Below are 13,397 nucleotides of genomic sequence, written 5' to 3'. Positions count from 1 at the left end.
ACATTCTTAAATATAGCCAAGACACATACTTAAGACGGCTTTCCTAGGAGTCGCAGGCATTCCCAGGGGTTGGCCCAGGTGGTGGTTTAACCCTTCCTCTGTACCATGAACCTAAGAAAACACTCATTAGAAACCGACTGACCACCTTTTCGGCCTTTAAAATTGGTTAACTTGAGGGGCTCAGAATGCCGCCCTAGGCCCGGATTCATCAATCTTACCAACCACGCCTTTGGTATCTCTCACATTTACCGGAGCGCTACCAGAGCTGCGGCATCTTTCAAACACGGCATTCATCAACAGTATGGTAACGCTCCGGTAACTCGCACCCTAGCAACAATTGGTTGGGCTGGATAGCCAATCACGTGCGACCTTTGATGCTGTATTTCAGCTTTCACGTGTCGTTTGTTTACTAATACACAGACTTCAAAATCAAGACATGTGTATTGTACAGGCGTAAATACTGCCTTAAAACAAATAATTAGCGTGGTGATCCCTCAGTTAGATGTGGCGTTTTTTACGAATGAATGCCGTTACTTGTATATTTATTCTTGAAATAAAATATACTTGCTTATGTAGCCTAGCAATATTCTGAACATTTTTGTATGTTACCTACATAGTTTTCCATCGCCAACGCCAGCTGCGTGCCTCGCTATCACAAGATTGGGTATTATTCTAATGTTTGCCCATACTTACCCCTCGCAACCAAAACTGACTAGGGGGCCATTGTCATCATGCCTCACTGGTGCAGCCAAGCAATGGGTGTGGGCGTGGGAAGTTGTGGCTGCTGAGGTGAATGGCGTGATCAAGTGGCTTCGTGAGTAGTGTGGAGGAGGTCAGAGCAAAATTTTACGACATTAAACTCCACAGCAAGAATATTGGAGACTTGAGACGGGAGGTGACTGTCACAGGCAGAACATTATTCCCTCTGCAGTGTTTTAACAAGTAGGGAAAAGTCATGTGGGTGGACAGTTCCACAGACTTACATACTATAGAGTGCGGCCTGCAAGTGAAGCCAGCCTGAGGCTGTGCAGGGGTGTGCCCAGTTCATCCCAAACCGACGACTTCACACCTCACTCCCACCCCGTTTCCTGACCCCAACATTCATTTTTGAGAAAAATGTAGACCACCATCATCTTCTTGAGAAAATTCTGCATCACACTAGCATAAAATTGTAACAATAATGTGTAAATACACATACGAAAATCAAAGTTAAATGAATAGGGAGTACACATTTTCTTGCATTTATTTCTCTTCAACTCCTTCGTACTCAGCTGGTTTTCGTCACATCGCTTCTATAAGCCCAGATCCTAAATCTGCATACTTTTCTGCTTCTGATGGTGTAGGGCACGTTACGAGGTAAAAAATACATTGGCTCAAAATCGCCTCCGAACATGAGCCACGGCAGTGTCTAAGCACTTACCACGCCTGTGGTAACTCAGTTACGGGTGCTCGGAGCCGCAGTAACTTTGGCCTTACCACGGCTCCGGTAAGTGGTTAATGAATGCCGATTTACCGGGTGGGCGGAGATACCGCGAGACTTACCAGACAGAGGTCCGGTAAATGGTTTGATGAATCCCGCCCCTAAGCTACAATGGGTGTGTGCCATGACTGTCCTAAATTGTACACTGCCATATTACATTATTATAAGTCCACAGTATACCCATCACAGCAACACTGTACCCAGCGTTGTCATGTACTCAAATCATTGCATATATTGTTTCAAGACCCTAAAACTATTGTACAAGCACCAATAATGCCCTAAAATTAAAGTTAATGTTATTAGTGTCAAGTATTGATGCTTTTGTGTCAATACTTATGAGTAAAAAATAAAAAAGATGTGATATATGTTCACGGTGGTTCATGGTAAGCTGGCAACGTTGACTGTACCTCATATATCGCACTTGACTGGGGCCGCCAAACCCTTCGGATAAGCTAAATTGCACTTGCCAAACAGTAGAGTCAATGGGGTTTACTCTAATGGGGTCCAGGCCCTCCCCAAGGTGCCCATTCCTCCCCCATTACGCTCACTCTTCCAGGCAATGGTGGGATACATACAGTGTGTTAGTTGAAGGGTTAAACAGCGTATCATTGTGCCGTGTGGGGACACGGCAGCCTCCTGGTACTGAAGGGAAGTGTGCTGTATAGGTTAGGAATTACCTTCTGAATAAAGCCTTGAACGTAATGACGCCGCACTTTGCTCATTTGAAAAGCTGTTATGAATGTTTGGGACAGGTTACTACGGTGGCTAGGTCATTACATACTCAAATCAGGACTAGGTTTTGGGAGACAGGTCAGGTCATTTTGTTGTAGACTTGTGATACTGGGCTGGACTGCACTGGGTACACCGCCGCACGCTGAAGTTGTTGCGCACAATTTATAATGATATCTTTTTGGAGTGACGGGCTTTTTTTCATTACTGGTTCCTTTTTTTTTCTTGAACTGTTTACTGTAAAAAAAAAGTGTGTTAATGTTTACACAGTTAATTGACACCGAACTTGATTTGCAGACACTACCAAACGAAGAAGAGGAGGAGGAGGAAGAAGAAGACGAGGAACACAGGAGGAGCCCATTGGTGAGTGTTAATTTATTTTTTCTAAAATGGTTAACGAGCTCTCCTTCCTTCCTTCCTTCCTTCCTTCCTTCCTTCATTCATTCCTTCTTGTCTCTTGGATAGATTAGGATAAAAAGCCAGATTATTGAAACCCTTCAGCAGTTTACATATTTGAGGTTTTCATAGGAGCTTTGAGAGGCATTTCCAGGGCTAATTTAATGACCCTGGTGGTAGTGTGACCCTTCCTCTGTACCAAGAATTTAAAGGAACTCATTTGTCAAGACTTTCATTGGAGTTTGGGGCATTTCCAGGGCTAGTTTTATGACTGGAGGTAGTGTGACCCTTCCTCTGTACCATGAACCTAAAGAAACACACATTTGTCTGGACTTTCATAGGAGTTTGGGGAATTTCCAGGGCTAGTTTAATGACCCTGGTGGTAGTGTGACCCTTCCTCTGTAACAAGAACTTAAAGAAACACAGATTTGTCTAGACTTTGAGTTCGTATGGGGTGGTACGCTGGTGCCTCCAATGGACTCGCCATAACGCTCATTTTGCCATTTTCCACCGACGAGAGCCCGGGTTCAATTCCTGGGCGGAGTGGAAAAATTTGAGCGGCTTTTCCGATACCCTACGCCCCTGTCCACCCAGCAGTGAGTGGTTACCAGGTATTAATCGGGGGTTGTGTCCCGTCTCCTGGGGTCTGTTCCCTTCTATAATTCCTTCCCCTTCTGTCTCTCTCCGGCAAGTGACCTCAGATGTTGCGCCGACTACATCAAACTTTTTCCAAACTCCCCCCTGTGCTAAGTCCTGTGATGTTTTCATATGTAGCTGTTGGCATATTCAATGAGTAAGTATATTTCTACTACACCAAGCAGGTAACGTCACTTATTCTGACTCTAGAGCTTTCATATTTGTCTGTTTATGTAATATATTTCATGGAGGCAGAGATTAAATTATTGTTTTCAGTTTTACTAGTGAGAGATTTTGTGAGAGCTTATACACCAGAATTTCACTTAACATTGCTCCAATCTCTCCTCCCCAATTTCCTCCACCCCTCCAATCTTTTCTCCTTTCCTCCAATCTCTCCTTCCTAACTCCCTCCAATCTTTCCTCCTTCCCTCCAATATTTCCTCCTTTCCTCCAATCTCCTTCCTAACTCCCTCCACCCCTCCAATCTCTTCTCCCCAATTCCCTCCAATCTCTCCTTCCTAACTCTCTCCAATCTTTCCTCCTTCCCTCCAATCTTTCCTTCTTCCCTCCAATCTTTTCTCCTTTCCTCCAATCTCTCCTTCCTAACTCCCTCCAATCTTTCCTCCTTCCCTCCAATCTTTCCTTCTTCCCTCCAATCTTTTCTCCTTTCCTCCAATCTCTCCTTCCTAACTCCCTCCACCCCTCCAATCTTTCCTCCACCCCTCCAATCTTTTCTCCTTCCCTCCAATCTTTTCTCCTTTACTCCAATCTCTCCTTCCTAACTCCCTCTACCCCTCCAATCTTTCCTTCCCTCCAATCTTTTCTCCTTTCCTCCAATCTCTCCTTCCTAACTCCCTCACTCTGTTTGGACACCGTGGCGATCGAACGTGGCTCTCGACCTCCTCTAATCCTGACAGAAATTACACATCTTTAAGTTCATGTTGGCTGCGCCGGGTATGACGTGACTACTGTACTATGACGTCCTGATGACACACAACACATGTACACTGTTGTGATTTCCAGTGCTGCAAGTTTGTGACAGAACTGTTATATGTGCTGACCTAGTGATATTCAGGCAACTGTTGTTAAGTGATACTACCATGGCTGACACTCGCAGTGCCTCTGCTGCGTCAAAGAATCCTAATCAGCGCTCCAGTGACCAACAGCAGTTGCCACTAAATCTACAACTACAACAATCAAGCACCAGCAGTGACGACCATTATCCTGAGAATCGGGAGGTGAACCAGCTACTCGACTCCCTATCCGAAGAATCAAAAACCCTTGTGAAAATGATTACTCCTGTGATCTCAAAGAAAATGAAACTCGAAACTGAATTACTGAAGGAAGAACTCATAAAGAAAGACTTGCAAATAACAAAGCTAAGTGGAGAAATAGTTGGGTTAAAAGAAAAAGTACAAGAACTAGAAACAAGCATAGATGGTGTCGACCAATATGAGCGTCGTGACACCATCATTGTGAGCGGTCCATCATTGCCTGACGAAACACCACACGAAAACCTCTACCGTCATCACGAACGCATTCAAAGACCACCTGAAATTAAACATCAGTGTATCGGACATTAATATTGCACACAGGATTGGACCACCAAACTCCCAACGCAAACGACCGATCATAGTGAAACTCTGCAGCAGAACCCTGAAGCACGACCTGGTTGGGGCTTGTATCCAAATGAAGCCTCAACTGTACATCAACGAGAGCCTGACACCCAAACGACTCCTTCTCTTCAAGCAGGTGTTAAACATCCGACGAGCTCACAGAAACAAATTCCAGCAATGCCACACCAAGGATGGAAAAATAATTGTCAGGCTCAGGACAAATACTACTACTACTACTACTACTACTTCTACTACTACTACTACTACTACTACTACTTCTATACCTCTTCTCCTGCTACTACTACAGCAACTACAACTATTACCACTATTACTACTACTACTACTATTTCTACTACTACTACTACTACTACTATCACTATAACCGCTTCAATATACCACCACCACTACTACTACTATTGCTACTACTACTACTACTACTACTACTACTACTACTACTATTACTACTACTACTACTACTACTACTACTACTACTACTACTACTACTACTTCCACTACTACTACTAACGATAATATGCCTCCACCAATAGATTATATTTTCCCTTTTGCCTCTATTAACAATGAAGATTTGTTGCATTGTTTTAATGTCAATAATACACAAAATCAAGACCTACATGCTTTCCATCCACTTAGTGTAGAAGATAGAAATTATAATAACGATCTTGATGTAACTCAGTTTTATTTAAGAGCAAGAAATTTAAATTTTTCTAAATCTGAATATATTTATCTGGATAGCTTTCCTTTTTCTACTAATAATAGTGAATTATATTTATTAACACTGAATATTAGATCCATCTCATCGAATTTCCAATACTTTGTAGACACTGTCCTTTCGTGCCAAACTAAATTTGATGTCATAGGATTAACAGAAACCCGCTTAGATGTAGATATTTCTCCACTGTACAGACTACCGGAATATGAAATGTTCACTAATAACAGAAACAGGTTTGGTGGGGGAGTGGCCATTTATATCTCTAGTAAGTACAAATCTTCTGTGATCAATGAATTTTCTAAATTGGAACCTTTTATGGAATGTTTGGGAATCGAAGCAATATGTAATGCTAATACCTATTTATTTCTTTGTATTTACAGACCACCTCAAAGCAGTATAAATAATTTTCACAATTCACTTAATGAAATCTTATCCCTAATTAAAGATAAAAATTACAAGGAGGTTTTGTGTTTGGAGACTTAAACATAGATTTGTTACAATGTAATAATGACAATGTGCAGGATTTAATTAATATAATGTACAGCTATTCTTTATTTCCTCTATCTACCTTGCCTACTCGAGTAACTTCAACTTCATCCACGTTAATTGATCATGTTTGGTCATCTCAGATTGAAAGTAATACTGCCAATTATATATTAAAGACAGATATCAGTGACCACTACCCAGTAATCTCTGTATTTAAATGTGATAAATATCGTCATCCTTCTCCCACTTACGTAACTAAAGAATATTTAATCAGGACTCCTTGAAAAATTTAGTAATAGTCTCTCACAAACTAATTGGAGTGACACATTAAATTGTATATGTGCTAATGAGGCCTACAACTTATTTTACAGTAAATTTAAAACATGTTTTGATAAGTGTTTTCCGGAAAGAAAAATTAAATTTAGTTTTAAAAAGGAACGTAGTCCACACATTACTCTAGCTCTTAAGAATAGTATTAGAGAAAAACATCGACTTGAAAAACTAGCTCATAAATGGCCTTTAACGTTTAAGGAGCCTTATAGAATATATAGAAATAAATTAACGTCACTTTTAAAATTAGCCAAGAAGAAGTATAACCAAGAGCAGTTACTTAATAGCCAAGGTAATCCAAAACAACACTGGAGATCCATTAATACTATTCTTGGTAGATGCACAGGTGCTAAACATACAGTTATTGAATTAAAGCCACATTATACTGACATTTCTGAAACATTTAATGACCATTTTTTGAAGGCTGGGGGGCTAGATCATGATATAGTAGGGGATGAATATATGACATATTTACACAACTCACCTAATTACTCGGTATACTTATCACCAGCTACACAGATAGAAATTGAAAACTTTCTTAAGACATTAAAAGGTACATCATCTGGTTTTGATGAAATTTCTCCCTTGGTCGTAAGACAAACTGCCAGCATAATTTCCTTGCCATTAACACACATAGTTAACCTCACATTAAAGAAAGGAGTTTTTCAGGACGAACTTAAGAAAGCTAAAATTATTCCATTATTTAAGTCAGATAATAGAGATGATGTCAATAACTACAGACCTATATCAGTTCTTCCTGTGTTCAGTAAAGTCTTTGAAAAAGTGATATGCACTCGTCTTGTAAATTTCATTGAGAAAAATAATTTATTTTCGAATTGTCAGCATGGTTTTAGACCAGGGCGCTCTACTGAGTCGGCCATATTTCAGTTTACCAATAATGTGTATAAATATCTGGAAAAGAAACATTATTTAGTTGGAATTTTTTTAGATCTTTCTAAGGCTTTTGATTCGCTATGTCATAAAATTCTTTTAAGTAAACTTAGTAATTTTGGGATTCGGGAGTTCCTTTAGAATTATTCAAAAATTATTTAACAAATCGATTTCAAGCTGTTTACTGTAATTCTAAATATTCTTCTTTCAAGCCTATCAACAAGGGTGTACTGCAAGGATCTATCCTAGGACCTATACTTTTTCTCATCTATATTAATGATATTGTCAATGCTAGTAATAAATTTAAGTATACCATTTATGCTGACGACACTAATTTACTATTAGATGATAAAAATATAAATCGTTTGCATATAAACATTAATAATGAGCTTAATTCAATTAATATGTGGCTTAAACATAATAAGTTAAGGTTAAATATCACTAAAACAAAATACATTATCTTTCAAAACCGATCAGTCACTACTAACATGCCACCTATAACACTTGAAGGAAAAGTACTTGAACGAGTTTCTTATACTAAGTTTTTGGGTGTTTTCATAGATCAAAATGTCAATTGGAAATACCAAATTAATTCTGTTGCAAATAAACTATCTAGGATATGTGGCATACTGTATCGAATAAGAAATAGCCTTACACAAGAAGCACTTATCAGTATTTATTATACACTTTGTTACCCGCATCTCATTTATTGTGTATCTGTGTGGGCGTGTACGTGGCCTTCCTTTCTTAAAAATCTTCAGGTTTCTCAAAATAAGATATTTAGGTGTATGTTTTATATGAACAAGTTTGATTCCACACATAACGTATTTTCCACACATAGATTTCTTAATTTTAAAAACATTCATTGTTATTTTCTACTATTATTTATTTATAAAAAAATCGCACTGATGCATGGAACTCATCCTTTTCAAGTTATTAATACATTGCATAATACACGCAGGAACAATATAAACCTTATCTCTCCACAGTTCAGGACAGTTCTTTTCAGAAATAGTATTTTATGCTCAGGACCTCAAGTTTGGAATTCTTTGCCAGTAGAAATAAAAAATCTCCTTAATAGTAATAATTTCTCTCTATTTAAAAAGTCAGTAAAAACACACTTATTTGCAATCCAAAACAATCACGGTTAAAATTATAATTTATTCCTGAAACATGAACACAAATTTACATTATTAAATCTAATCAGTGAATTGCATAGTACTATTGTCCATATTATTTTTATTATTGTTATTATTATTATTATTATTATTATTGTTATTATTATTATTATTATTGTTATTATTATTATTATTGTTGATGCTGTTGTAGTTGTTATTGTAGTTAACATTTTAGATATAACTATTATAACTTCATCTGGTATTATAGTTGATGTTGTTATTTATTGTATATTTGTATTTAGCTTTATGGTTGGGAGCTATCTGCAACCTTTAGAAAGATAATAATAGTGCAATGAAATAAATATACAGTCTGTCGGAAGCTTGACTTGACAGGCTAGATTCGTTGCCAGAATTATAATTATATTTATATGTATATATCAATGTGTGTATATTATGGCAATAAACATTACTTACTTACTTACTTACCATCAAGCATGAAATAATTGATCAGCAGACACTGATCACCTTCCTGGATGAGTACCCTGACATGAAGGACACCTGTCTTGAGTCACTCTAGTTTTGCTTCAGTCTCCTCACCATAATGATTTATGCCATAAGGCACATTCCAGTAGTTTACAGTAATCATTTTATCTACCTTTAAGCTCCAATATGACACTCATACTTTATTACTTCCATTAGATTACGTAGTAATGTTACTATTAATGTCATCATTAATATTCATTATTACATATTACATATTAATGTCACCATCAATATTCATACCATTATAATTATTATTATTATTATTATTATTATTATTATTACTATGATTATTATTACTATTACTATTGCCATTGTTAATGCTATTCATTATTTATCAGTCTTACTGTTACTACTACTACTACTACTACTATCAATACTACTATTACTACTAAGTACTACTATACTAAGTACTACTACTACTTTTACTACTGCTACTACTTCTACTACTGCTACTACTACTACTACTACTACTACTACTACTACTACTACTACTACTATTACCACTACTAGGTACTACTACTACTACTACTAAGTAATACTATACAAGTAATACTATATTATTATTATTATTATTTTATCATTATTATTATTATATTGTTGAATATCATTGATACTATAACGGCTACTGCGACTATTGTTATTTTTTGCTTTATTATAATTATTATGATTGTCATTGTCCTTTCTACTCATTATTACTTTTCTGTAAAGTTTTTTTACTTATCTTAAGCAACATGTTCACAGTGCCACCGGCTGCTAGACTTAGTCTTGTATCTTACTGCTTTCTTTCCATTCTCTTCTCTGACTCCTCTTCCATTAATCTTATGTCCCATCTCTATGAGACATTCTTTTATGATGATGAACACAGACATGCCAGTGCAAATAACATAAGTATGGAGATAATCAATCAACTACACGGCCACATGGACTTTGAATCAGTATCAAATTATAATGACCTTGTTACCTATAATAACCTCATTAAGACTCAACAGACACATAATTTAAACATAATGCACATAAACTCAAGATCATTAACAAAAAAATCTGATAATATACAACTACTCCTCAGATCTTTACACATACAACCTGATATCTTGGCAGCCACTGAATCCTGGCTTACAGACAATAATAAACACCTACACGAATTTACAGGATACCACTCATACCATTTAACCAGAAATATGCGCAAACAGTGAGAGGTATCAATATTTGTGTCCAATCTAATACATTCTCAGGAAATCAAAGACTTGACAATAGTAAATGAAGATATAGAAATAAACACAATTAGGATAAAAACAAACTCATTAGGTTTCCTTCTATGCACGATTTACAGACCTAACAGTAAGCACATTGCAGTTGATGAGTTCTCACACATATTGCACGAACTTTTGTGAGAGAAAGCAAGAAATAATAAAATAGTGCTGATTGGAGATTTTAACATTAATTTACTTGAACATACCTCTCACATCCCAACAATTTTGCACTTTCCCATCTCAGATCATCTCCCAATGTTCTTAAATATATCAATTCCCAAAGCAAATCAGAAACTCTATAAGAAAAAATCCAAGACATATCTAATAATAATAAAGAACTGTTTTCAATTATTATTATTATTATTATTATTATTATTATTATTATGCACTATATTCAAAGGTTAGGTTATATATTATGCATTCAAAGATTGTTTTACTAAAGTTATGATTAAATTTTCTCATTATTGTAGGGCTATTGTATGTGTGAATTGTTTTCATTCTCTCTCTCTCTCTCTCTCTCTCTCTCTCTCTCTCTCTCTCTCTCTCTCTCTCTCTCTCTCTCTCTCTCTCTCTCTCTCTCTCTCTCTCTCTCTCTCTCTCTCTCTCTCTCTCTCTCTCTCTCTCTCTCAATATCTCTATCTTTCTATAATTTTAGCCTGAAAAGAATTTATAATTACCTCAAAAAATGAATTATCAACTGTATACTAATATCCTTACTTATCTTTAGAGACAAGAAGAAGAAGAAGAGGAAGAGGAAGACTGACAGACAGACATTCCATTGGTGAGTGTTAAATAATTTTCTTTCCTTCCTTCCTTCCTTCCTTCCTGGCTCTTGGATAGGTTAGGTTAAAGGGGCCGATTATTAAACATTTCAACGCCCAAACTCACTTCTGTAAGGCTTTCATAGTAGGGCTTTTTGGGCATGTCCTGGGGTAGTTTTATGACCCTTGAGGTAGTGTGACCCTTCCCCTGTACCATGAACCTAAAGAAACACATTTGACGAGGCTTTGGGAGGAGTTTTTGGCATTCCCACGGATAGTTCTGGCACGTGAGGAAGGGCGTCAGATGGTACATGGCGTCTAACATTCTGGTGTAGTGCGGCGACTATGCCTGCTGATGAACGAGCCTCCCATAACCCACTTTGTGAGGGGGGTAGTACCTCTTTGGCCGACTCGGTAGGGAGTGACTCCGTCATGGGTTCAATCCCAGGCAGCCGAATACCCTCTCCTGGTCTTGATTAATTTCTGGTGTTTGGATACACACAGTGAGGGATCGGGAGTAGCAGGTGACACTGGTCCGTTCACTAAATATCAGCCATGCTCTACCTTAAGGGAAGGCTCAGTACGGCATGTGAAGGGAACTGTATGTTTAGAGATTTTAAGATTATCATACATGTAGTCATGGACTTCCATTACGACTACTTCCCAGTGAAGACTAACCAGTTTTTCATGAGGGGTTTTCCTGTTCAAAAGTCACGTAAAGCTATCACCATGAAACACTCCATGGAAACCCTACAAATCCCTACTATGACAGGCTTTTCAGCTGCTATTATCTGTAGAATATCTTATCCAGTGCTGTCTTTCCCAATACAAGACTTTGACAGTGGACACATATTTGCAGGGGGGCTCTGTGGTGCAGTGGTTAACACACTCGGCTCACAACCGAGAGAGCCCGGGTTCGATTCCCAGGCGGAGTTGAAAAATTTGGGTGACTTTTCCGATACCCTACATAGCCCCTGTCCACCCAGCCTCCTGGGGTCTGTTCCCTTCTTCTATTATTCCGTCCCCTTCTGTCTCTCTCCGGCATATGACCACAGACGTTGCAACGCTGCCCACTAAACCAAACTTTCCAACATATCCCAAGGCCACAGATAAGATTAACCAGATTTTCATGGGGGGGAGTTCCCATTCATGGTACAGAAGTCTTGTAAAACTATCACCAGGGTCACAGAACAGTCCATGGAAAGCCCTGCAACTTCTACTATGTGAGGCTTTACAAACCAGCGAACTGAGGCGCTGTGTTTAAGAACGCCGGCATTTTAACCCGTAAAGGGCAGGGATGTACCGTGAAGTCCACAGTCCAGGGGTTAACACAGGCTTAACAAACTCTCTACAGCAATTCCCGGGGCCTGAGAACAACACATCTTGAAAGCAAGGAAAATGATGTAGAATTATTATGTTGGTAGAGATATATGAGTTTGGGGTGACAGAATGTTTAAATATATGACCCTGTGTCTGGGCAAGGTTCTGACCCCGACCCCTGTGTTTAACTTTCTCTTTACCATGAATCTTAAAAAAAGACACGTGAGAACTTGATTGATCTTATTGACCTTTGGAAGAGGCTGACGTTAGGGGCGGAAGGGTCTGCCTCATAGATCTCAGGAAGGAAAGTTTGGGACGTACCTTGAATCAGCTCCTTGACGACAGTACACTCCATGGCTGGGGTTCCTTCCTCCTTCTCTTCCTCAAATTCCATACTTTCCTCTCATATCTTAATTTTTCCTCCTCTGTGATGTGTGTTTCTCTCTCTCTCTCTCTCTCTCTCTCTCTCTCTCATTTCTAATCCTTCCTTCTTTATTTACTTCTTTTATTTATATTTATCCTCATCGTCTCCTCTGTTTTACTTACCTTAATCTCTCTCCTCCTCCTCCTCCTCACTTCCCTCCTCTACGTATAGGTGTTGTTAGTACCTCAGTGTCTTTCTTATTGATTATTTCCGTCATTCCTCAATAAATCTCTCTCTCTCTCTCTCTCTCTCTCTCCCACCTGTGAATTCATCAGACTTCTTCTTCTTCGAATAGTAAAACCTTCCTCTATACACGGCTCCACATTTCACTTTCCAGTTGCTTTTTCTCAACCTCCTTGTATCCGCATCTTCCTATATTTCTCCTTTCTCCTGCTATTCCAGTTCTTGTACTTACTTTTGTCATTGTTTTTTTTTTGCTGGGGTTTCGTTCCTCTCGTCAAGGGTCCGTACGTTACCTGAGGTGACTGCCTCTTCATCCTTCTTCCTCCCTTATACCTCCATCTCTGGACCTTTCTCTCCCTTCGTATATTTATTATTCTCATTTTATCTCCCTTCCATTGTGTATTTTCCTCCTCCCCACTTTCTCTCTCTCTCTACTCATAATCAGTCCGTTCCTAGTCAGTGCGTAATGTTTTATATACGAGGCGTCCTGCCGAGAGGGTTTAA

At 38.4% G+C, this 13,397-nt stretch overlaps 1 long non-coding RNA gene across 1 annotated transcript in view; it reads left to right on the top strand.

Moving 5' to 3' along the window:
• The first annotated feature begins 2,487 nt into the window (after positions 1 to 2,487).
• LOC127008430 (uncharacterized) overlaps positions 2,488 to 13,397 on the top strand; it is a 12,478-nt gene continuing 1,568 nt past the window's right edge. The window contains exons 1-2 of the long non-coding RNA XR_007761078.1: positions 2,488 to 2,572; positions 10,933 to 10,986. This is a non-coding gene — a long non-coding RNA (uncharacterized LOC127008430). The remainder of the gene's footprint in view (positions 2,573 to 10,932; positions 10,987 to 13,397) is intronic.

Source organism: Eriocheir sinensis, chromosome 37 (assembly GCF_024679095.1).
Source record: "Eriocheir sinensis breed Jianghai 21 chromosome 37, ASM2467909v1, whole genome shotgun sequence".
Taxonomy (NCBI): domain Eukaryota; kingdom Metazoa; phylum Arthropoda; class Malacostraca; order Decapoda; family Varunidae; genus Eriocheir; species Eriocheir sinensis.
This window is presented reverse-complemented; position numbering and strand designations above follow the sequence as displayed.